General features: G+C 41.2%; 3 long non-coding RNA genes, 2 other non-coding genes and 1 pseudogene across 7 annotated transcripts in view; 2 read left to right on the forward strand and 4 right to left on the reverse strand.

Annotated features, from left to right (window-relative positions):
• The window catches only part of LOC146490431 (uncharacterized), a 112,800-nt gene extending 100,668 nt beyond the window's left edge, over positions 1–12,132 (forward strand). The window contains exons 3-4 of one of the 2 annotated variants that reach the window (XR_014872744.1): positions 11,386–11,732; positions 12,118–12,132. This is a non-coding gene — a long non-coding RNA (uncharacterized LOC146490431). Of the gene's footprint in view, positions 1–11,385; positions 11,733–12,117 lie in introns of those variants that run through there. The other variant, XR_014872745.1, reaches the window with a different exon arrangement.
• Positions 4,684–4,756, reverse strand: trnar-ucg (transfer RNA arginine (anticodon UCG)). The gene has a single exon. It is a non-coding gene; the product is annotated as a tRNA-Arg (tRNA).
• trnai-aau (transfer RNA isoleucine (anticodon AAU)) lies at positions 5,565–5,638 on the reverse strand. The gene has a single exon. It is a non-coding gene; the product is annotated as a tRNA-Ile (tRNA).
• LOC146490437 (uncharacterized) lies at positions 8,802–9,869 on the forward strand (annotated as a pseudogene).
• Positions 10,084–12,258, reverse strand: LOC146490438 (uncharacterized). The gene is made up of 3 exons (XR_014872740.1): positions 12,136–12,258; positions 10,212–11,752; positions 10,084–10,098 (listed from the first exon to the last, which is right to left on the reverse strand). It is a non-coding gene; the product is annotated as an uncharacterized LOC146490438 (long non-coding RNA).
• Positions 12,259–14,746: 2,488 nt separating this feature from the next.
• On the reverse strand, positions 14,747–17,945 carry LOC146490439 (uncharacterized). Of its 2 annotated transcripts, none has more exons than XR_014872741.1 (3): positions 15,585–17,945; positions 15,072–15,194; positions 14,747–14,917 (listed from the first exon to the last, which is right to left on the reverse strand). It is a non-coding gene; the product is annotated as an uncharacterized LOC146490439 (long non-coding RNA). The 2 variants fall into 2 exon arrangements; XR_014872742.1 differs by lacking the exon at positions 14,747–14,917 and adding an exon at positions 14,938–14,987.
• Positions 17,946–21,201: the final 3,256 nt, after the last annotated feature.

Here is a 21,201-nt window from a genome sequence, read left to right on the forward strand (position 1 = left end):
CAAAATCTTGGCCGACCTTTACCACACCACGTGCTGTGGGTGTGCGTAAATATCTAGGTGAGTAAAGTCTCCTTTACCTGTTAAATTCATCTTCATTTGGGGCTTTTACTTCAGGTGTTTTGATTCAGTAGTAACCAAGTGATCTCTGTACAACCTGCAGACCGCCACACTGATCCTTGGTTCCTCAGGATAGAGGACAGGACGTCAGATGGGCGAATCAAGAGCTCCAAACGGAAAGATTGTGCCACAGAAAGACTGGAAAACACAATATTGTCACAGATGTCATTTATGTCATAAAGCCTTGTCTCATGTATGCACTCAACTTGAAGTCCTGGAACGAGAGCTTGATATCGTATATGCATTCAGATTGATGTCATATAGGCATACAGTATGATGTCATATAAGCCTTATAGTATGATGTCATCCTGTGTCCTCTGACGACCTGTTTTTTTGCTGCCAATGAAAGGCAGTGTTAGAGGCGACGCTTGGGCATTTATCGCAGCATATAATGTGTTTTCTGGATACACTGCTGCTTTTTCAGCGCCCAGAGATTGATGGCTCCGTGTCAGAGCTGGCTATGAATTTCAGAAGGATCAGGCCTTAACTTAACAAAAAATTTATCAGTAGTTCTTTCCACCTTTTTACCCACAGCTACATCCACTTCTGTCGGGCCTAGGCTGCTCACTACCGCTGGGTATCATCACTGATTTCTGTAATCCATTCGATTCCGATTCACGAGGTCCTGATTCGATTCAATTTGATTTTGCCTCAGACAGTCAGAAATATTATAATTCTGATAATTTATCAGTACTGACACATGTGAGACTTCATCAGAGGTGTGAGCATCACAGCAGAGGCCTTTGTGTCAAAGTAACTAAGGATAAAACACAGAAAAACATGAAGGAGATTTTCCTGCCCTGTTTTCTGTAGCAGATACACTTTAAAATATTCTGCAGTAGAACAAAAAGTGAAGAAAACCATGAATCAACATCTGACCATTACCTGATGCTGCTGAAGTGAAGCAGAGCAAAGTTACAGAGGTTTGATTACAGACACAGCAAAAGTTTAGCAATTTGGCATCATTTTAAAAAGTTTCAATTTCTTCGTTATAAAACAGCAGAAATGATTCTTTTCAAGGTCATTTTCTGGTGGGGAAAAACAGCGACCAACAGCACTGTATATGACTCGTGCATAATAAAGCGAATAAATAATGCAGGAAACAGATTTGAGATGGGAAACTGTTCTTGAAGTACACTGAGAGAGAGAGAGCTGTGCAGGCGGTGGAAACAAAACAGCAAAAGTCAGAGGGGATTAATGACAAGATTTATCAAATGTGGAGCGTAGTTTGGATCTTCTGCTGCTGCTTCAGTGAATTTTGGTTAGAGAGAGATAAAACCTGCAGAAACCGCTGACGCGGTCAGTGAGTTGTCGGCTTTCAGCCCCGACGGCGTGTCCGTGTACGGGCCGTCGGGTGAGAAAGCCGAGAAAGAGAAAGCTGATTGTGATGCTTCGGGTCTGTGTTTACGTCTTTGTGTGGAGTCCGTGTACCTGCTCTCATTTACTGGTTGGTGGTTGTTGAAATAGTTTTGTGAGCCTTAACCTGAGATTCTGGCGTTTCTGGCAAAATACATTTATATTTAAAAGTCGATTCAGGATTTAATGAATCAATTTCGCTTCATACTTCAACAATATAAAGGAATATCTAAATGAGTTGACAAATCCATTTGGAATTATTGCCATTTCTGAAACATGGATCAATGCGGAGAAAGGACTGGACTTTGGACTGGAGGGATATGAAGTGAATTTTGTAAATAGAAGGAACAAGAGCGGAGGGGGAGTAGCTGTGTATGTGGATAAAAACCTAAATTACAAGGTGGTAGAAAGCATGACAACTGTAATTGATAATTTATTAGAATGTATAACAATTTAAATTTATAAGGAAAAAGAGAAAAATGTAATAATTAGCTGTATATATAGAACACCTGGCTCTAGTATTCAAGTATTTAATGACTTCATAGAGTAAATGTTCTCTAAAACAAATCAAAAAGTTATGTTTATCTGTGGTGATTTTAATATTGACATGTTGAATCCAAAAAAGCATAAAATGACCGACGAATTCCTAAGCACTATGTACAGTTTGCGTTTACATCCTAAAATAACCATGCCTAGCAGAATTACACCACATTGTGCCACCTTACTTGACAATATTTTCACTAACAATATGGAAAACAACATTGTGAGGGGAATATTAATTAATGACATCAGTGATCACCTACCAGTTTTTGCAGTTTATGACACTAATTATAAGAAAAATCAGCATCAAGAACAACTGAGATACAGACGTGTAAGGACAGAAGAAACTATGAATGCACTTAAGAATGATCTATTAAATCAGGACTGGGACAATGTGTACAAAGAAACTGATATTGATATTGCATATGGCATATTTTTAAGAATATTCATGGAATTGTACGATAAAAACTGTCCAACAATAAAATACAACAGAAAGCACAAATATTCAGATAGACCATGGATCACTAAGGGTTTACAAAATGCATGTAAAAAGAAAAATACACTCTATAGGGAATTCCTAAAACAACGACCAAAAGATGCTGAAAATAAATATGAAAAATACAAAAATAAGTTGACCAATATTATACGTGTATTTAGAAAGGAGTATTATACTAAAATATTGAACAACAATAAACATAATATGAAGGGAATATGGGACGTTTTAAATGGTATCATTAAAAATAATTCTGGACAGCAAAGTTATCCTCAATACTTTATCGACAATGGCAATATTATGGAAAACACTGCTGATAAGGTCAACAGCTTTAATCATTATTTTGTAAATATTGGACCAAAACTGGCAGAACAAATTCCTGAGTCACTGCCATCAGTAGACTGTAGTGAAAACCTGATTGATAGGAACCCTAACTCAATGTTCCTCACATCAGTGGAGGAAAAAGAAATAATTGACATTGTACACATGAGTAAATATAAAACATCAACTGATTGTAATGATATTGACATGGTAATCGTCAAGAAGGTCATTGAAGGAATTGTAGGACCTCTAACATATATTTGCAACTTATCATTTCAGACGGGAAAAGTGCCAAACAAAATGAAAATAGCTAAAGTTGTGCCGCTGTATAAAACTGGGGATAGATGCCACTTCACAAATTACAGGCCTGTTTCTTTACTACCACAATTCTCCAAAATCCTAGAAAACCTGTTTAATAAACGATTAGACAAATTCTTAGATAAATATAAATTACTCTCTGACAGTCAATATGGATTCAGATCAAAAACATCAACATCTCTGGCATTAATCGAATCAATTGAGGAGATTACGAATGCTATAGATCAGAAACAGTATGCAGCTGGAGTATTTCTGGATCTCAAGAAAGCATTCGACACAATCAATCATGATATATTAATTAATAAACTGGAACGGTACGGGATCAGGGGGGTTGTACTGCAATGGGTGAAAAATTATTTAAGTGACAGGAAGCTGGGTGTCCATTCCTCATCATGCTTGGACATTGCTTGTGGTGTTCCACAAGGCTCTGTACTGGGTCCAAAATTATTTATTATTTATATAAATGATATTTGTAAGGCATCTGATATATTAAAATTAGTATTATTTGCAGATGACACAAATATTTTTTGTTCTGGGGGGAATCTAAAGGAGCTGCTGGATAGAATTACTTCAGAAATGTGCAAAATTAAAAAATGGTTTAACAGGAACAAACTATCGCTAAATCTAAGTAAAACTAAAATAATCTTATTTGGGAATTCCCTTAGAAATGCACAAGTGCAGATTCATATAGATGGTGTGGAAATTGAAAGAGTACTTGAACATAAGTTTCTTGGTGTGATTATAGATGATAAATTAAACTCATATAAATCATATACATAACAAAATTTCAAGAAGTGTCTCAATCTTGAGTAAAGTAAAACACATTCTGGACCACAAATCACTCCACATTCTCTATTGTTCCCTGATTGCACCGTATTTGAATTACTGTGCAGAGGTGTGGGGCAATACTTACAAATGTTCGCTATCATCAATCTTTATATTACAAAAAAGGGCCATAAGGATAATCCATAAAACTGGTTACAGAGATCATACAAATCCACTATTCTTAAAATCAAAAATTCTAAAATTCACAGATCTGGTTCATTTTCTCACTGCACAAATTATATATAAAGCAATAAATAACCTGCTTCCTGACAATATTCTAAAAATGTTTTCTAAAAGAGAACAGGGATACAATTTGAGGGGGGAATTAAATTTAAAATTTTTAATGTTGTATCCGTACAACATTAAAAAGTTTTTGCATCTCTGTGTGTGGAGTGAAGCTGTGGAACAGACTAAGTAAAGATATAAAGCAATGTCCGAGCATGACACAGTTTAAAAAGCGGTTTAAGGAGATGGTTTTTACAGGGTACAGGGAAGAGGTAGAGATTTGATAGGGTGTTCTTGTCTAATATTTTCATGTGTGTACGGGTGCACGGGTATGTTGGTATGGGTATATATATATTTGTAGGTTGTGTATCCTTTGAGGTGTTAATGGGGTTATTGAAAATGTGTATATGTGCGTATGTGTATATACGTATATATGGATAGATAGAAACATATATATATACATATATGTAAAAAAGGGGTGTCACAACCAACCACGAAGGGAGTCGAACCCTCAATCTTCTGATCCGAAGTCAGACGCCTTGTCCGTTAGGCCACGTGGTTTGGCAGAAGTTCCCACTTTTCATGAACGTTCGTTTGAGTCTGTTTGAGCCAACTGCTGGTGTTGGGTTGGTCACGTGGCTGGTGGATATTGCTTGGTTGTTGCTTGAAATAATTGATTGTTGCTTGAAATAAGAGCATGCCACAGCATTTCTCCCATGTATCAAGCTCTTAAAAACGTAGTCCTACCTGCCACATGCACAGTGGATCCACCCACTAAGCCAGAGTATCATCTGCCAATGGAGGTCATAAAGCTTACGTGGCCCGATCTGTCACCTGGAAGTTGGCAGAGGGTTTTTTCTTGGATCCCACCAAACAAAAACCACAGTCTACCATGAGACAGCTTTTTTTGTCTAATATACCAAACAAGAGTGTGGAAGAACTGTTAAGAACACAAGAGAAATGTGTGTTTACAAGAAATTACTTCAACATAGTGGGAAAAAAAAGTTTTCTGTTGACTTACAAACAACGCTTTAAGAAGAAATTTGCCACAAAACAATACATGGTGTACGTCTTCTAATGTTAGGGTCGATAGGTGTGATATAAAGCAGCAGTTTTTGATGCAGTATGCTGTGTCAGACTTTGGAAATGAGTGATTTATCCAGAAAGTAGCTGGAAAAGTGATTTGGATATTGTAGCTAAGCATATAATGTATTCATTAGCGTGTCATGTGTCAGTGAATTTTGTGGTTTGCTGTCATTCGTAGTTGCGTACATCACTCACTTGGAAGTTGGCAGATGTTTTTTTCTTGGATCCCACCAAATAAAATCCACAGTCTATCATGACACAGCACCTTGGATGGCTAGTGGAATAGGCAGTATGGGGATTGAACCCATGACCTTGGCGTTATTAGCACCACGCTCTGACCAGCTGAGCTAACTGGCCTACCACATGTGTGTGAACCGATCCTTTTGTTGACTAATATACCAAAAAGAGGGTGGAAGAACTGTTAAGAACACAAGAGAAATGTGTGTTTACAAGAAATTACTTCAAGCTGTACCAATGAAAGCCAAATCTTGGAAGGTCCTACTGATCAGAAGCCACCTATGCAGTTCAGCTGATGAAAAATGTGGCTGGAGAAACTAACAAAGTCATACTTTAGTAGACTAAAATATGAAAACAGTCGAAAGCACTGTGTTTCCTAATGAAAATGGTTCAAGTATACCGGCATGGCTGTTTTTTGAACAAAGTCCAACACATGCCTTCAACGGGGAGTGAAACAGAGCACACTGGATCTTTTCCAGGTGGAGTTCCAACAGTCCTGCATGTTTTAGATGTGTCCTTGATCCAACACAGCTGATTTAAATGGCTAAATTACCTCCTCAACATGTGTTGAAGTTCTCCAAAGGCCTGGTAATGAACTGATCACTTGATTCAGGTGTGTTGACCCAGGGTGAGATCTAAAACCTGCAGGAAATCGGCCCTCGAGGCCTGGAGTTTGACACTCCTGGCGTAGAGTCTCTTTTGAAGGACACAGCCAGGGTCTGCAGCCTTAAAGGCTGCATTTCAAGACCGATTACGTCACAGCAACGCGAAGAAAGCTGTCCCAATTCAAGGGCTGCTCGAAATGCGGCCGTCAAATGCGTCCTTCATTTCCCTGAATTTTAAGGATGGGTCGCTGTAGCTTTTATGGCCCAACATATCCCAGACTTCATAGTGCGGCGGTGGTGTAGATAATTTTTCTGAAAAAAATGGAGCGGCCGAAGAGTAAACTTTCAAAAGTAAGTAAGTAATATTATGTCACTTATTTATGCGCAAATGTTTAATAATGAAGAACATTAAAACATTACTGTTGGCCACATGTCGGGAAAGCTATGTGACATTAGCGATGTTTGTACTAACTTGGTTTTAAAGCCTTTACTTCAAAATATATGCCGTTCAATAGTTGGCCTTAATCTTACAGAGAATGTGATGATTTTATGGATAATTAAAGTCAGTCATATATCCACAAACACAACAAGCTGAAAGTCAGTGATGCTGCTCGGTTTGCAGTCCTGAATATCACGTCACAAGCAGGATTCACTGCACTGTTAATGTTAGCTATGTTAAATTGCTGCCTCTGTTCGGTGGTGTCGAACCAAACGGACTTCAACGTGTGTTTGAACGAGCTGACGGTTCACTCGTTACGCTGAAAGAAAGATGCTTTAATCACAGGAGTCACACATGTGTCCACTGTACCAGCTGGGAAATCTTCTTGTTTAGCACTCGTAATAACACAAACACTGAATCCTCCTTCTTTGGTGCTGTTTTGTAGCAGTGTAAACACCTGAGACTGTCACCTGTCTGTCTGTCCTGCACTCTCTCTCTGTTTCTTTCTCTCTGATTGTGTAATAAAAGTATGAACATGTATTTATAAATTACACTTGTGTTTGAATCCTGCAGCTTATCACACATTTGATTTCCATGTGTGACAACTGCAAGTGTCCAGAGTGAGGACAGACTGAGGGACCCACTGCTGCACATCATCTGTGAGGCTTTGCACCCCTGATGATCCACCAGGACAAACTCAGCAGTGTGTGAGGAAGAGGAGGAGGAAGACCCAGCATCAGCTGACAGACGGAGAGAATAGACAGACTGTTCCCTGTTTGTGAAGGACTGCTAGAAAAGTTTAGCATAACTATTTGTCTGTCCTGAATCAGTCTTATTAGGTAATGTTCAAATAGTTTTATCATTCCAGTGTTTTCAGTGTGGGAGAAAGTACTCAGGGCCTTCAAGTTACACACTATGAAAGGCAGCAACAAGTTTAATATTCAGAAACCTAAAGTATGTATCAGCAGCAGAATGGAGCTAAAAATAAATGTTTGTTTCAGTTCTATGAAGCTGAGTATTTTGGATTAGTAGTACTGCTGTGTTTGTTGCATCATAATGCTGTAATTGTTTATATGCTTTATATATTCTGAGGTAAGTTGATCTATAGTGTTACATCATATTCTATAAGGATGATATGTGTTTGTATACTTTCTGCCCAGTTTGACCCATTTAGCAGAAGTCAGCCAGTTTAAGGCTCTGATATTTATTCTGTATGACTTAAAGCAGTTATGACATGGTATGATTTTCTTACCCAATAAACGAATATTTAATATATCAGAAACAGTTTTCACAGCTCGTACATTTTCTTTTTACACATATATGTTAGCATTGAGCCAAATTTAGTTATGCAAACATACTGAAGGAACAACATTTGTCTCTTATATATGATACACCTATATATACACTGTCAAAGATACTTCTCTTTGAGTGACGATTTAAGGTGATAAGACATAAATAACTGCAACTTGAATCTGTACTGAAGCTCAGTATTTGACACAGAGTTTATGTTCACTGCTGTAATAGCTAATAATGATTAATATAATAACTATAATATTGGCCATATTATATTTACATTACCAAAGTGATATTACTTTAGTCTCATGAACAACATTAGCTAATTGTTATTTACTAGCTAATTTTAAAATGACTGTTCAGTACAGAAATGAAGGCCAAAAATCATGTTTTACAGTCCTGTGGTCTCAGCCTCAGATACTTATCAAATCACACAAAGATCATGTAGAAACAAACAAACAAATGAACAAAATATGTTCTCCTTCATTTCTGTCAAACAAAATTGTATGACACGTTTCCAGCGGTTAGTATCATAGTTGCTAGGCAACCTGGGCAGCGCGACGGAGACTAGACCGTCCCATACAGCCCATGTGTTTGCAACAAACTTGCCGTTTATTTTGCAATTCGAGCTCAACACTGCCCCTAGCGTCCTGGAGCACTTCCGTTGTGTTTTGGATTTTGTAAGTGTTTTGGAGTTTGTAAGTGTTTTGGAGTTTGTACATGCTTTGTCTCTAGGGGCCACCGTACTACACCTCGTGAAAGACCTACCTGTTGACCACTGGGGGACCACTTCCACGTAGAGGGAACCAAAAGAAAAGAAGTCATCGTGTTGGGAGACGTGACTGAATGGAGACACCTGAAAGCAGTGACTGTGAAAACTCTGAAACAGCCAGAGTACAGTACTGACTTAGAGTATCACCACAAGCTCAGCATCAAATATTTTCATTTCTTTGGCTCTCGGAGGAGGCGGACACACTTTTTCTCCTCTCCCTTGTCTTCCCTGCTAGTTCTTATGTCCTTGTCTAGTCTTGTGTCTTTTTTGGATTACTTTCCCTGGAACACTCTCTCACAGTCTGTGTCTAAAACCTAAAAGAGAATTATGGATTTGATCAACTGGTCTCTGAATGCTATTGACACCCTTTAACGAGAAGTCTGGGCTCAGGAGAACCCGAGTGCCCTGGAGGTACTTTCCCTGCCGGATACACGATGGATGGGTGGCAGAGGATCGTGTGCCTGGCGGGACTGTCGATCGAGGACGCTGAAGATATCTACCTATTCGGAACCATGATAACAGGGTTCTTGCTGATCGGAGCTGGCTTGGCCCTGGCTTATCGGAGAATTAAGAGAGCGGAACCGGCTGTTCAAACCCCCACAAGGCTGCCCGCTGGGATTGGAACGACAGGTGCGACTTCTCAGAAAGGGCTCACTGAAGGCAGCATGGTTAAGAGCTTGGAGGCGCTTACGACTGCAGTGAAAACTCAGAATAACACCTCTGAGCGTATGTATGTTGGATTACATCAGGAAAGAATCAACTCAGAACAACATCTCTGGGCGGAAGCTGGATTACATCTCGGATCAGTTGGCTGCGGTCGTGAGGTCTCAGAATCTGCTATGTGAGCAAAAGAGTGACAAGACCACAGAATCGACGGCTAATAACATCATGGAGAAACTCGCAGCTATTAACGGGAGATTGAGAGACCAGTGTCGGAGTGTTAAAAACAGCTTGAAATTCTCATGAGTTGTTTGCAAAAGAAAAGCATCATAATGCGGCTACCCCTTCGGCGCCAGCTGTGGGCTCAAGGCTGGAGCCGAACAAAAACTCCCTGATAACGACTGTGTTGAGTCTGTTCCTTCCCATTCCCTACAAGGCCACCTGGGTTGGCTGGAAGACTGTTTACTTAGCCTGCCAGGGCGAAGGACACTGTCTCAGCTGAACTCTGGACACGCACACACATACATATACTGATACTGATAAGCACTCACTGACGCATCACCCTCCTTATCCAACGCCACCTCCAACGCTTTGCTCCCCCATGATGTGGACATCGGGTCAGCTGGAGGCGCAGTCGAAGATTGCAGCGGTCCCGGATCAGATGTACACACTGGAACACTTTCACATGTTGCCTAGGGGACTGGCGACACTTTCAAGGCAAGTGATTACTTGCCAGGTAGCTGCAAAACTGTGACGCAATCTGCTGTGGTGGCATTAAAGTCCTGCCAGTTTACAGCGGCTGATTTGGTCCCTAAAATCCAGAGAGTAATTATTCATGGTAAGGAATTCATGTGGGCACTAAGCACGTGGACACTAAGCCTGTGGGCAGGCAAGGACATTTAAACAGTGAGGCTGACGACCTACCATTTCTTCGTGTGACTGCTTCTGGTCTAAAAGGGACTCCAATACCAAAATCGATGAATTTGACACATAGAAATGCTGGATGATCAGGCGATGTGTCAAACACAATGTTTTCTGGCTTAATGTCTCGATGGTAGACACCCTTGGATTGAATTGCAGCGGCTGCATGTACCAGCTGTCTCATTATGACCAGACAGACAAATGAAAAATACGTTCAAATAATCAGATTTACATTATCCATTAAAGTTTACCTTATATGTTATCTTGCCACTCGCTGACCTTAACCTCCCTCTCGTGCACAAAGGTTCTTCTGTTTGCCAGGTAGGCTTCCAAGTCTATGTTTTTTTGGCCTTTCAAAGACCATAATGAGTTCGTCTTCCAAGTCATACCAGTCGTTTTAAGCGGGCGTCACATTGCTGCTCGTAGCCTCTGGTCCTGCCCCCACTTTTATTAGCAATGCCACCTCCTTGGGAATCTCGGTCATTTTACCATTAAGAAGCTTGAGAAACAGAACATCAAGGTCAGTGTTCAAACATTAGGCTGTTTGAGGTACACTTTGGGGGAAAACAACAGAAAAAGACAAACATTTCTTACCACTGGTAGGTAGCTGACTAAAAACTGAGCAACATGCTTAATCACCACCTGCATTACAGAGAAAATGTGTTTTAGAAAAAGAGAACAGGAGGAACTAGAAGAATTGTAAAGTGCACACATAAGAAGCCATACTGGGAAATTGTCTTCTCTGCGTTTTCCAAAGAAGACAGTCCCAAAGCCTCCTTGACCCAGCTTATCCTGCTCTTCGTATTTTTCGTCAAAGTCCTCTACAGAGAGACAAAACAAACACAGGGGTTGTGATTAGTTGTACGTAGGAAAGCTGACTTTGCCTCAATGTACACATTCATACAGTCTTTGTTAGAAGCTTCCTAGTGATTAGCAGATGGATACCAGCTAAACTCTGAGAGCTTGGGAAAGAGGCTCTATCACTGCAGGTGTGGTGTAAACTTACCTATGTACTTCTTACCTTTAGTGTGACTTTTGTATGTGCTGTGTGTATCTGACTCATAGACGGAGCAGCTGGCCTCCTCCTGTGAGCTTGATGTCTTGCTCTTTTTACTGCGTGGTTGTTTTGTTACATCGCTGCTTGACTTTCCTTTGCTGCTCTTCTTTCTGAAAGCAGCTGCAAAAACCAAAACCAATTAGACCTCTGAACTCCACACAGGCCTACAGATGATCAATAACTATAAAACAAAAAATCTCTGAATCTCTCACTTACACTTCTCCAAGACAAGATGGCTGAGGCCAACCGGACTTTTGCTGTCCTTGCTTCTTTGGGAAGCTTTTTCCAGTCTTTCTGTGGCACAATCTTTCCGTTTGGAGCTCTTGATTCGCCCATCTGACGTCCTGTCCTCTATCCTGAGGAACCAGGGATCAGTGTGGCGGTCTGCAGTTTGTACAAAGATCACTTGGTTACTACTGAATCAAAACACCTGAAGTAAAAGCCCCAAATTAAGATGAATTTAACAGGTAAAGGAGACTTTACTCACCTAGATATTTACGCACACTTTACCTGTGGTAAAGGTCGGCCAAGATTTTGACCACATGTCAGAAACTGGATCAAAATTGGACTAAACTCACTTGAACTCTGACTTTACTGGTAGGTAGCTGACTAAAAACTGAGGAACATGCTTAATCACCACCTGCATTACAGAGAAAATGTGTTTTAGAAAAAGAGAACAGGAGGAACTAGAAGAATTGTAAAGTGCACACATAAGAAGCCATACTGGGAAATTGTCTTCTCTGCGTTTTCCAAAGAAGACAGTCCCAAAGCCTCCTTCACCCAGCTTATCCTGCTCCTCGTATTTTTCTTCAAAGTCCTCTACAGAGAGACAAAACAAATTGAATTTAACAGGTAAAGGACTTTACTCACCTAGATATTTACGCACACCCACAGCACGTGGTGTGGTAAAGGTCGGCCAAGATTTTGACCACATGTCAGAAACTGGATCAAAATTGGACTAAACTCACTTAAACTCTGACTTTGTCTGCACTTAGAACTATCACAAGACATTAAAACAAAACATCGGGCATTGATGACATCACAGGAATCTAACATTCTAATTTATGCAAACTGTCTCCATGGCTACATAATATCAAATTAAATCATAGCAAAGGAGTAAAAAGCAGGATCAGTCTTAGGGTGTATGTTACATGTTTGCCAGTTTGGATGAGTGAGTGCAATACTTTATCGGCCTGTGTTGTAGCAACCTGTTGAACCTGCTGAGAAACTTTTCCTTGTCCACTCTGCCCCAAACTTCACATGCTCCATAAAAGTCGAGGCCTAGAGACCTCTGCATAGTTATTAGCATTAGGTTATCAGTATCATCTGATATATATGACATTTACAGTACAGTACTCACACATGACATAGGAGGAATAAATATGAACTTTTTGACATAAATTTGATCATATGAAATTGGATATTTTTTAAATATGAAACTTTTTCCTTCCGTCATACTTCAGAAATATAATATATTAAGTTTTGAACATTTTAAAACATTTAAGTTTGCTCGTTGTATTTATAAGATCCTACATGAACGTGCTCCACAATCATTGGTCAGTCATGTTAAAATCCATTATCAGTGGAAAACAAACCTGATCCTCTACTAGAGGCAATTGTGCAATACCTTTTAGACATAACACTCAGGAAACAGTTATTATCAGTTAAAGTCAGTGAGATTTGGAGTGATACATGACACATGACGGAATAAGACACGCAGACTTAGCATGACGAACCGACGAGGAACATGTACACTGTAAATACATACAGAGGGAAAAGAGGACTAGAGATGAGACATGGACATAACTAAGCGCAAACAGAACATGATGGCTGGGGGGGAAAACACACGTGACAGAAGGAATGGGTCACAAAGGCAAAACATGTAAATGAGAAGAGGTGACGGGAGAAAAAGACATTACTGAAATACATGAAGGGCCAGGGCTGGGGCAGCCAACCAGTCACAGACAAACAGCCACATTTTTTACTGTGTCACCGCAAAGAGCCACATCATACACCTGGGCACACATGAACATCACCCATCCCTTCCTCTGTCCTGCGTTCAGTTTGGGGTATCAAGCTCAGGACCCTAACCCCATCAGGCCGGGGTCTTTGTGTGGAGTCTGCATGTTCTCTCCAGCTTCCTCCCACAGTCTAAAGACATGCAGTCAGTGGGGGTCTTCTCGCCCCGTTCACATTCACACAGAGATGCATTGAAGATCACCTTGTGGTTAGTGCCTTCTATTCGATGTACAGACTGAATAATAACACCTTCTAATTAGTTCTGTCTCCTATTGGTGCTCTTCTACGAGTAATCAGTGCTTGATGGCTTACTAAGCTTAACTTTTTTCACAACATTGATAACAAACACACACAAAACAACAACAACATATATTATCTAAAAAAAACTTGATTGGACCACAGTTTTGATGTTCATCCTACATGTTTATTGAGATTGTCTAATGTCTGCGACGGTATCTTCTCCCACGTCTGCGGACACCCGAGGCCTTGTGGGCTCTCCTGCGTCTGCGAACGGGGCGAGAAGACCTCGCACGTTTGCGTCTATACCTGCGTCGTGGCATCGTCCAAAACGGCGATACCTGCTCCACGTCACGGGTTCTATTTATGGACTCACCTGGCAACTTTAGTGATGTCACTGCTGATGTTGTGCCTCTACATAAATAGCATCATAATTTCATATTTTGTCAGTACTTCCTAGCAGTATGTAACTACACAATAAATGTCAGGGTTTGTGTGTTGAGATATGAATGGAGGACCCAAGATGCAGGCACTGCTGATGTGAGTGAGCTTTATTTATGGAGAGTGACATACAAACAAAGGCGAGGGAGGCGAGAAACAAAACTAGGAAAACCTAAACTGGGAAAGCTGAGAACCAGATAAGAAACCTGGACACGAGGGAATGGAGTTAAAACACGAAGGATGACAAGCAGGAAAAACAGCATGGAGGAACACAGACGGACCAGTAACGCACACAAGAGGACGAATGCTATAAATTAGTGATGGCCCGCTGGAAGCTGACGCTCCGGCGCGTGTGTCAAAAACACCAACACACCGCTTCAGAAGCACTCTGTCGATGCTTGATTCGTTTGGCCACAGTCTCGTGATCAGTGACGTCCAATTGTGAATTGTGAATTCCACTCTGCAGAGTGGGCAATCATAATGAAGCAGTTCAGTTTTTTTGTAGATTCAAGCTGCTCTTCATATTTTTGACCAGCAGATGTCACCACAGAGGACTGTGTTAAAAAGCTTCCAGTAATGAATCGCTTTTCAACACAAGCTTCAGAAAGCTTTGTTTGGCCATCACTACTATAAATACACACAGAGGGAAACGAGGAAACACAGGAGGGGGACACAGCTGAGCCTAATGAATCTGACGAGACGGGTCATTCATGTACTGTACATGATGCGGGTAGATGCTGTACGTTTATGGGCTGCAGGAGAGGCACAGATTTGTGCAGCTGAGGTTGTTTGGGGTGCCTGCGTGTTCGCCTGCTGGGCCTGAGCGAGCCTCTCCACATCTGTGGCCCGGCGGTCTCTTCTCTTGCTGAGGATCTTAACATAGTTTGCTGGGACGAGCCGGTGGTCTCACCGTCCACGCTGGCCAGGAGCCAGCCACGCACACGGGGCTGTAGCTCTAAACACGAGGGAGATAGCTGTAAACATGGGGCACGCTCACACAAAAGAAGAGCCCTCATCTGTTATTTCTAAGATAAGGAAAACAAAAATAGAAGGTTTTGGGTCAAAGCACTCAGAATCAAATGTCCCGCAGCCAGTAAAAAGCTCATCACCTTTAGGAGCGAGGTTGAGCATCTCTCCAGCTTGCATAGAAAGCTCCTCCTGAGAAGCAGCTGTAAAGTCATATTCTCCTCTGGCCACCACGTGGTCGTCCTCCTCGCTCGCCCAGTTAGTGTCTAAACCAAGCAAGGAAACTGAATGAAAGACATTCATCATTTTAACTGGTCTTAACCAAAAACAAGTCCTTCTGCTTTTCCTTACACTTGTAAAGTAACTAATGGCATATGGAGCTATGGTACCCAATTTATTTGCCACTGAGTTACACAAAGGCACATATGATGTCATACAAGCAGAGTCATCTTTACACGTGTACTGCAGCCCTGAACATTACCAGCTTCAGATTCTATTAACAAACTTTTCAACAGCAGCCTTAATTACTTTGAACTCAAAACAATTAGCACCTGCAGCCACTGTCCTGTGTTGAGTACACCTCTCAAAACAACTAAATGTACTCATATGAATATGTGAGTGCTTGCTGTTCCATCTCTTCAGCCTGCTGCACAAACCTGCTGGGGGGACGTCCTCAAAGTGAGGTGTGTGTCTGTATCCTCCCAGGCTGTAGCCGCCACCGTAGCTGTAGCTGTAAGGCCTGTAGCCACCACAGATGGAGCTCCCATAGGGGCTGTAAGAGGGGAGAAGGAGCTGTTGGATGGACAGTAGGACTGCTGGACCTTATGAGGGGGCACCAGGGGCGCCATCCTGGGCAGGACAGAAGGGCTAGCAGGGGTAGAGGAGCCTGTAGCTAATCCTAAATCTGTAGATCTGTTTGGTGACAACATAAAGATAGAATATCAGTAAAATCCACCCATAATTCATTGCAACATTAATTGAGCAAAGCATTAGTTCAGAAACGTCATGGAGTCAAGCTAAACCACAAACTGAATGAACAGCTCATAGAGTGGCTCTCTTCCACAGCGTGTCCTTTGTCCTTTCTCCCTCCCCTCAACCCCAACCAGTCCTCAGAGGCTGCCCCTCCCTATACCTGCTTCTACTGGAAGTTTCTTCCAGTTAAAATTGTGTTTTTCCTTCCCACAGTCACCAAGTGCTCGCTCAAAAGGGCTTGTTTTGATCATTTCGTTTCCTCTGTATTACAATAGGGCCTCCACCTTGCAGTATAAAGTGTCTTGAGGTGACTGTTGTTGTGATTAACGCTATATAAATAAACTGAAATTGAATTGAGTCAACTCTTCCTCCTGCCTCATCTCCAGCTCTGCTACTCTTCATCTGTACAGACTGTGGAAACACACAATAAATTCACCATCAACCAGCAGCTAGTGGCAACTTTTAGCATGGGATGTTTTCTCACATGAGCTGACGTTATGAACCAGTCAACACACCTTAAATATCCTTAAATATCATTATCACAGCTCTGATTGTTCAGCTTCTCCAATCTGATGACCATATTCTCTTAACCTTAAAAAGATATGTTGATATGTCCAAAAAAGATAAAGATGTGTCAGATTTAATTCCATTTCCTCACTTAAAGTGGAAAAAAGTGTCAGGGTGGGGGGACTGATTGAACTGTGATTGTGGAATTTGCCTCACACAGGTGCGTTCACTGTTGCTTGTTTGAGAATACTGCTGTATATATACAAATGCTGACTGCATAAACAAACTGTTGTACATATATTTTTAGAATTATCTGAATATATTAAGAAAAAGACAATAAAAAACAATGACTTGCAGCATCAAGCGGAGGACTTTAATCTTCTCTTGTTTACGAGTTTGGGGACAGGTGAGCAGAGGACTGACAGATGAAAAACACGAGCTTTCTCTAAGGGTGTTGCCTCTCCCTTAAAGACAGGCTGAGGAGTTCAGTTACTCAAAAGGGGCTCAGAGTAGAGCTGCTATTCCTACACGTTGAAGAGAGGCTGATGAGAAAAGGAGAAAGAGGCCCAGGGCAGACCTAGGACACTCTGGAGAGGCTATATCTCTCAGCTGGCCTGAGGATGTCTTGGTGTTATCCCAGAAGAAGTGGAGGAGGTGGCTGGGGAGAGGGAGATGTGGGCTTCTCTGCTTAGGCTGCTGCCCGGGTAAACCAGTCCTTGATAAGCAGAAGAAAATGGATGGATAACAATAATAAGCAGAAGAAGCTAAAAGACACAAATTTAAAATAAAACATTATTAGTTATGAATTGAAAGATATAATTATTCAGCTATATAATAACTCAGCTTATAAATATATACGTAGGCATTTTTTTGAAGTAAATTATCGGGCAAAGGAACTGAGTTTGTTGGCAAACAGCAGCTACATTTTCTTCTGAACTGACAGTTAGCAAGTACAGAACAAACAGAAATGCAATGAAAATATTTCTGCGGCTTTTATTAATTTCACTTATTAACCAGAACTGCACAAAACAAACAAAAAGGCTCAATTAACAGAAGAGAGAGAAATCTAGCGAGACACACTGACTAGGACACGGCCTCAGAGGACCAAACTAGCAGTCAGCCACTTGTACGGCTGTGCAGATAAATAATTAGTTGCTTTTTTATTCCTGGGACTTCTGATCCTCTCCAAATACACAGGGAAGTACCTGATGCAGCTAGTTTTGGGTACTACCATCACCAAGCATTTAAAAAATCTATTAGAGGATAATAAAGTGTTTTCACCAACCAGAAGAAAAACATATTTTAGCGTATAAAATAGCAGTCTCTTCCAAACAAGTCCTTTAGCATGCTGATGTTAAAAAATATCATGTAGAGTAAGACAGGCATAGAGAACAGCACTGACTGGGAGAGGCTTTGAACAGATGACATACTCAGATCAATTCAACATATAAGACTTTAACAATGCACAAGCATCTATCAAAAACCTATTTAATCTATCATCTGTGATATTATTATATACAATTGTAATGTATTGTTCATCTCCCTTAAATAAACAGGCAGCCTTAAGGTATAAAATATTCATTTGTCTACTGTTTCAGTGGCTGATAGTGCCCCACAGGCCTCAATGTGAGTTTGAAGCCATTATAATCTTCAAGTTGTTTAACTGCTTAGTGCGTGTGAGAGTATGACAATTGGTTAGTGCGTGTGAGAGTATGACAATTGGTCAGTGCGTGTTAGAGTATGACAACTGCTTAGTGCGTGTGAGAGTATGACAACTGCTCAGTGCGTGTGAGAGTATGACAATTGGTTAGTAAGTGTGAGAGTATGACAATTGGTTAGTAAGTGTGAGAGTATGACAACTGCTCAGTGCGTGTGAGAGTATGACAACTGCTCAGTGCGTGTGAGAGTATGACAACTGCTTAGTGCGTGTGAGAGTATGACAATTGGTTAGTGCGTGTGAGAGTATGACAACTGCTCAGTGCGTGTGAGAGTATGACAACTGTTCAGTGCGTGTTAGAGTATGTCAACTTGTCGCGGGGTCCTCTCCAAAACTTCTCCCGAACAAATGCAGGCGTAGTCAGGAAGCATTCAGTGTGGATAGTTTATTCTGCCGGCCTCCCAGGTGCACAAAAGATTATTTACAAAGAAAATAGAAAACTAACTTAAGTCAACACAAAACAAACATCTATATACAAAACACAATCTGCATGTTACCCTCTCTTTAACATCTCACCGAAAAAACCCAGGTAGGCCCTGACAGCCTTCTTTTCTACCCCATGGCCCCTCCCACTAGGCATAATCGTCATCTCTTTATTATTTCTTTTACCAAACACTCTTTTCTCCTCAGCTTATTTCCAGCTGTATTCCTACAATACATATATATGTAAATACAGACATTTATGGCCAATTCCAGGCAGCCTACAGTGTTTCACAATAACAAAAAAAATAATAATAATAATGCTGTTCACGTGACCTTTCAAGCGCGCCCGAACCCACTATTTGAACCCCGGAACACCATACCATCGGCTTGCATAACCACTCGTATAATCGGCGATCACAGGGAGTCTACGCGACCGGCTTTATTAAAGGTAAGTGGGAAAAATATGTTGACCACCCTCTGCGCAGCTCAAAATATACCTCTCACCCCTTTTTGTTTATCTGCCCGGTCGACGAAAAGACGCGCAGCCACGGTAATTGTAGAAACTAATGGTGGTGGTGCGTGTATGCGCCCAGATCAGCTGTCTGCGGCCCGGGACGGTGTAACTCCGTCACTTACGCTTAGTGTGTGTGAGAGTATGTCAACTGCTCAGTGCGTGTGAGAGTTTGACAACTGCTTAGTGTGTGTGAGAGGCAAAGAAGCCCCCCAGCCAGGCTGAGAGGACCCCCAGAGCCCCAGCAGCCACGGTCGATCACAGCGCTGGTGCAGACAGCGCCCTCCGAGGAAACACTGGAGATATGACACAATAGGATATATACAGGGTTAAAAGATAAAATAAATAAGAACGGGATACAATATAAATATAAATATAAATAGAGTAAGAAGATAATAAATGAATAAGAATAAAATCAATAAATATTAGGTAAAACCTAAATTAATAAATAGAATAACAGGATAGAATTAATAAGCATTACGTTAATAAACGTTAAGTAAAAGCTAAATTAAAAAGGTGGGTCTTGAGCCTGTTCTTAAAAACATGTACGTTCTCTGCGGCCCTGAGCTCCTCTGGCAGGCTCTTCCACAGATGAGGACCATACCACTGAAATGCTGCCTCTCCGTGAGTATGTGTCCTGACTTTGGGAACAGTCAAAAGGCCAGTACCAGAGGACCTCAAGGTCCGCGAGGATTCATATGGTAAAAGCAGATCTGAGAGATAAGAAGGCCCAAGACCATTAAGACATTTAAAAACCAATAAAAGAACTTTAAAATCGATCCTGAAACACACGGGGAGCCAATGCAGTGATTCTAAAACCGGTGTAATGTGGGCCCGCCCTCTGCTCTTCGTCAGCACACAAGCTGCAGAGTTTTGTAAAAGTTGTAAAGGTGAAATATTCCTTTTGGGGAGACCAGAGAGCAGGGCATTACAGTAATCAATGCGACTGGTAATAAAAGCATGCATCAATGTCTCCGTGTTGGCCCAAGAGAGAATAGGGCGGACTCTGGCTATATTTTTTAGATGATAAAATCCAATTTTGGTTACATGTTTAATATGTGGGATAAAACTAAGCTCAGAGTCAAAAAAGTTACTCGTCATTGTAGCTTGCTGTTAATGTTGTGCTAACAGTAATGGTTACCTATTGTGGTAGCACGAGGTGAAAATAAAGTGAATACTCTTCACAGTTTTAAAAGACAACGCCACTCTGGGAATTTCACCCAGAGAATACTGGAAGTAACACTAATCACCAAGAAGGCAGTTAGGTTTGTTATACTCAGTACAGAGACGAGGTTCAATGATAAAACAAGTTGACAATTTATTAATAATCATTTAAAACACCGTATAAAAGCACAGTCATAAAAATCCATGTACAAATATGCTTAAAAAGGTATTCAGAGCTGAGGCTTACCAGTGGAGGGGCAGGGATGCCACGCACAAACTCAAAAAAAGAAAACACACCAAGACACAAGTGCAACACAAAATCACACACTCACATTAATAAACTAAACAAGGCAGGTGTGTACACTCAAAGGATCCCACCACCAAGGCACCCTAGTCTCCTCCACGTCGGCACTCCGCATCTGAATAAAAGAAACAAAGAAAATCTTAATATATTACAACAAAACTAATATGTAGCTCTGGGGGATAACCCAACTGCAGGACCACACAGGTGATCTGCAGCTATAAAAAGGGCCTCCCACCAGTGGCGTAACAAAAATCCAAACTACAAATCAAAACAACAGAGAAACATACAATCTGGATAAAACTTTAAAATCTGTAGCAAACGGAATCGCCGTATTGCTCCAACTTGCCGTCTGCCCGACTATAAGTTAATCATCCGGTCAATCAATATGTACGCCAGCTGACTCCCATAACCGGCATGCATATGGCCGCTGTCCACGCCGACGTCCTCTTTAAGAAGCTGGCAGCAGCAGGAAAAGAAATCTCGCAACGGAAACAGACGGTCAAAGCAAAGCAAAGCAGCAGCACTTCAGTTAGCATGGTGTTGCGTAAAACTAAGGCCCACACTTCCTGCAAAGCATAATAAGTAATTACTATAAAACAAACAATAAAAGGCAGAGATCGTAACGAAATTGAATTACGTACCGAGTAAACCCGCGTCATGAAACATGAGCAGGGT

This window comes from Neolamprologus multifasciatus, unplaced genomic scaffold (assembly GCF_963576455.1).
Source record: "Neolamprologus multifasciatus unplaced genomic scaffold, fNeoMul1.2 chr13_unloc_1, whole genome shotgun sequence".
In the NCBI taxonomy this organism is placed as follows: domain Eukaryota; kingdom Metazoa; phylum Chordata; class Actinopteri; order Cichliformes; family Cichlidae; genus Neolamprologus; species Neolamprologus multifasciatus.